This window comes from Coturnix japonica, chromosome 3 (assembly GCF_054131305.1).
Source record: "Coturnix japonica strain WE chromosome 3, WE-NBRP24, whole genome shotgun sequence".
In the NCBI taxonomy this organism is placed as follows: domain Eukaryota; kingdom Metazoa; phylum Chordata; class Aves; order Galliformes; family Phasianidae; genus Coturnix; species Coturnix japonica.
In genome coordinates this window covers 104,257,093-104,261,792 of record NC_140665.1, presented here as the reverse complement: position 1 = coordinate 104,261,792, position 4,700 = coordinate 104,257,093, and the positions used below count along the sequence as shown (strand labels likewise).

The 4,700-nt window shown below is 54.6% G+C and overlaps 1 non-coding gene across 1 annotated transcript; it reads right to left on the bottom strand.

Annotated features, from left to right (window-relative positions):
• Positions 1 to 1,040: 1,040 nt before the first annotated feature.
• LOC146761622 (U2 spliceosomal RNA) lies at positions 1,041 to 1,231 on the bottom strand. The gene has a single exon (XR_014945014.1). It is a non-coding gene; the product is annotated as a U2 spliceosomal RNA (small nuclear RNA).
• Positions 1,232 to 4,700: the final 3,469 nt, after the last annotated feature.

The window sequence follows — 4,700 nt, the reverse complement described above, 5'->3', positions numbered from 1 at the left end:
TCACACATATACACATACATATATACACACAGACACATATAGATATATACACATACACACAGATATAGATATATACACAAACACAGATATACAAACATACACATACACAGTTTTTTATATATATATATATATATATATACACACATACATTACACACACACACAGAATCACAGAATTATCAATGTTGGAAAAGACCTAGAAGGTCATCTAGTCCAACCATCCCCAATACTTCCTGGCTAAATCATATTCAACAACACAACATCCAGACGTTTCTTGAACACTCCCATGGTCAGTGACTCCACCACCTCCCTGTGCAGTCCATTCCAATGCCTGACTACACTTTCCGAAAAGTAATACAAGAGAAGAGGCCAACCCCCAGCTCACTGCAACCTCCCTTCAGTTAGTTATAGAGAGCAATCAGGTCTCCCCTGAGCCTCCTCTTCTCCAGGCTGAATATTCCCAGCTCCCTCAGCCTCTCCTCATATGGCCCCATTGTGCTCCAGACCCCTCATCAGCTTTGTAGCCCTTCTCTGAACACGTTCCAGGCCCTCAGTGTCTGGAGAGAGAATTCGAGGTGTGGCCGCACCAGTGCTGAGTACAGGGGGACAATCACGTCTCTGCTCCTGCTGGCAGCACTGTTTCTATACAGGGCAGGATGCCGTCGTCCTTCTTGGCCACCCGGGCACACTGTCGGCTCACGTTCAGGCCAGCATCCATCAATACCCCCAGGTCCGTTTCCTCCGCACAATCCTCCAGCCACTCCGCCCCAAGCCTGTAGCGCTGCCCGGGGTTGTTGTGGCCAAAGTGCAGGACCCGGCATTTGTTCTTGTTGAACCTCATCCCGTTGGTTCAGCCCAGCTGTGCAGCCTGTCCAGATCCCTGTGCAGGGCCTCGCTCCCCCCAGGCAGATCCACACTCGCAGCAATTCGGCGCCACGTGGAACTGACTGATGTGCCCTCCCTGCCCTCATCCCGGCCATCACCGCACACCCCGCCCAGCACTGGGCCCAGCTCTGCCTTTCACCACCACGCTCCTCCCGGGGGAGGTGCACCGTGCCCGGAAGTACTGCCATACCGGGACGATGCGCGGAGCGGAGGGAGCAAGCTCCGGGTCCAACTCCCGCACCCAAAAATCCGTTTAATATAAAGTCCTCTCATCGAGGACGTATCAGATATTAAACTGATAAGAACAGATACTACACTTGATCTTAGCCAAAAGGCCGAGAAGCGATACCTGCAACGCCGCCCGCACACCACCCGCCCCCACGCGCACCCCCGACACCTCACGGTCGCGCACCCGCCGCCCGCCGCCCGCCCCGCCCCCTCCGCCTCCTCCCCCGCTCCGCTCCCACCCCGCTCCGCCGGTGCCGCTCCCGCTCTGTCCCCGACAGCGGCTCCACCGGGCCCCGGTTCATCATGGCGGAGCGCTCCCGGCGACCCCCGCGGCTCTGATTAGCATGGACACGCCCCTCCACTCAAGCCCCGCCCACAGTCCGTCCCTCACTCTCATTGGTCGCTACTCCGCAGGCTCCGCCCCCAGCTCTGATCCCGCCTTTCAACTCCACGGGACGTCGCGCTGGTGATGACGTTATCAGAGTGCGACGTCGCGAGGGTGATGACGCAATGCATCGCGCGGCGGGGACGCAGCGTTGGAGCGATGGCGGAGGCGGCGGAGCAGCCCCGGGCTGAGCCCCGGGCTGAGGCCGTGCAGATCATCGCTCTGGGCGGCAGCGCCGTGGCCAAATCCAAGAGCGTGGCCGCGCGTCCCCCAATGTCCGGCCGGTGCCGGGGGCTCCTGGCGGCCGCCAATACAATTGATGGGTTTTGCCTCTTGAAGCTCCTCGGGACTGTGACGTTGTTCTCTTTTATCCGGCTGTGAAGGGATGTCGTGCTTCTGTTGGGCCCAGGCGCATCCTTTAGTGTTGGTCCCTCCGGGCTCTATGGTACCAAATAAATAGCCAGGTGTAGGGCAGTTCATTGGGTTCAGTGGTAGAGCTTAGGGCAAGATCCATCCCACTCATATGAGCCTTTCCTCCAGGCTGCATCAAGCACCACAAATAAAGCAACAAGAGCCCGTTCCTGTCTGTATCTTCTTGCCAGCTGTGTGCTGATGCCGTAGCTTTTAAAGCCCTCTCACAATTGTGGAGGACCCACATGGCTTTGTACTGCAAAGGGGGGGCGTTGGTCGCTGCTTTAGGGTCTGGTCCACACATGTTCCACCATCCCTGTATTTGTCGCCATTCTTTCTATACCAGTGCTTTACTATTTCTCCATTTCTTTTTTCCCCCCAACGGATATGAAGATGACCCAGAAAAGCTTCAGCTTCACCCAAAGTTCAGTTTGCTCTTTGTTATGGTTTTGTAATTTGGTTGGTGTTGGTATTCCACATCAGAACACCACGCCTAATAATGAGAGTAAAGGGGACAAGTTTTTTTTCTGTGGACTGCCTTAAATGTTCATGTGGGGAGGGGCACTGTAGGGGAAGTGGGGAAGGGGATGGGGTTGCTGGCCCGGCTCCCTACGAGGAGACAACACGGTTGGAGCTTCCCGCCTTCTACAGCTCCATCGGTGAGATTGGGGACTTGGTATTCTCTTTGTTGAAACTCTCTTGTTGTTGTTTAACGTTATTAGGTTATTAAACTGCCGTTCGTTCTCAGATCACCTTTTTCCTCCTTCATTATTTTTTAGACCCAATCACAATCTCCCTTGCCTTCCCCTTTCCCGAAACACACGTGGTTGGGCCGTGCCGTGCGTGCTGTGCCATGCAGTGCCGCTAGAGAAAGGGAGGCACTTTTGCTCCTGCTCCCCTGGGTTTGTTCCCACTGTCCCGGAGTGAGCTCTAGAGAGGACTCTGTGACACCCTTTTATTTTGTGTCTGCTGCAGATGGCACCAACGTAGTGAAGGTAAATCACAGCTGTACAGCCCAGGGACATGGAGACTGCTATAAGCACGGGGTGGGAAATGGGGTAGTGCCTCTCTTTGGTACGTGGGGTGGTCTCACTGACTGTAAGCAGTTATAGAGTTGAGGGTTTTTCCCTGTGGGGTGTGGGAACAATTTCCATATATTAAAGAATCCCATCATTCTTTGCTTTGAGTGACAAAGTGTTCTTCCTTGTCAGCTCTTCAATGACACCATCAAGCTGGCAGTTACTTACAAACAGAATTCAGGAGATCTCATGGATGAGGTCATGCAAGAACTGGAGGTAAGAAAGGAGGAGGAGGAGTGCAGGGAGTGCAGCCTGAGGTGGTTAACAGCTCTCCCACTTGGAAAAAGCCTGTACTGAAGGGTGAAAACTTCACAGGAACTGGAAGATTTGCCTTATGCTTACAGCACAGGGTTTGTGTGCCGCTCATATCTAGGTGGGCAGGGGGAAGGTGGTGACCTTCTGAAGAGCTTGTGCTGCTTTAGCCTGAATTTGATAGAACCGTAGCAGTGTACCTGTCATGCTCTTCAGCGTGTTCTTGTCCTACTTCATTGCAGAGCTTTGACCTGGAGAAGAAGAGTGTGAATTTGTCGGATCAAGAGGAGAGCTGCCCTGAAGAAAAGCCCCATCCTCCTAAGGGCCGCACTTGGGCTCCATCTTTTCTCTCTGCTCCAGTTGTCAGGGACTGCTCAGAGCTCACCTCTGCAGAGGAAAGCGATTTTTCTCATGCCCTGAGATCTCTGGTGATGGGGAGACAGGGCACGACCTCCCTTGGCTGGGCCCTGACTGCCTGGACGTCACAGTATCACAGAATTATTAAGGTTGGAAAGGACCTAGAAGATCATCCAGTCCAACCATCACCAATACTTCCCAGCTAAATCATATCCCTCAACAAAACATCCAAACATTTCTTGAACACTCCTGTGGTCAGTGACTCCACCACCTCCCTGGGCAGTGCATTGCAGTGCCTGGCCACCCTTTCTGAGAAGCCATATTTCCAAATGTGCAGCCTGAACCTCCCCTGCCGCAGCTTGAAACCATTCCCTCTAGTCCTATCAATAATGGCACAAGAGAAGAGGCCAACCCCCAGCTCACTGCAACCTCCTTTCAGTTAGTTATAGAGAGCAATGAGGTCTCCCCTGAGCCTCCTCTTCTCCAGGCTGAACAATCGCAGCTCCGGCAGCCTCTCCTCATATGGCCCCATTGTGCTCCAGACCCCTCACCAGCTTTGTAGCCCTTCTCTGAACACGTTCCAAAGCCTCAATATCTTTCTTGCAGTGAGGGGCCCAAAACTGGACACAGCACTCGAGGTGCGGCCGCTCCAGCGCCGAGTACAGGGGGACAATCACGTCTCTGCTCCTGCTGGCAGCACTGTTTCTATACAGGGCAGGATGCCGTTGTCCTTCTTGGCCACCCGGGCACACTGTCGGCTCATGTTCAGGCCAGCATCCATCAATACCCCCAGGTCCGTTTCCTCCGCACAATCCTCCAGCCACTCCGCCCCAAGCCTGTAGCGCTGCCCGGGGTTGTTGTGGCCAAAGCGCAGGACCCGGCATTTGTTCTTGTTGAACCTCATCCCGTTGGTTCAGCCCAGCTGTGCAGCCTGTCCAGATTCCTGTGCAGGACCTCGCTCCCCCCAGGCAGATCCACACTCGCAGCAATTCGGCTCCATGTGGAACTGACTGAGCTGCCCTCCCTGCCCTCATCCCGGCCATCACCGCACACCCCGCCCAGCACTGGGCCCAGCTCTGCCTTTCACCACCACGCTCCTCCCGG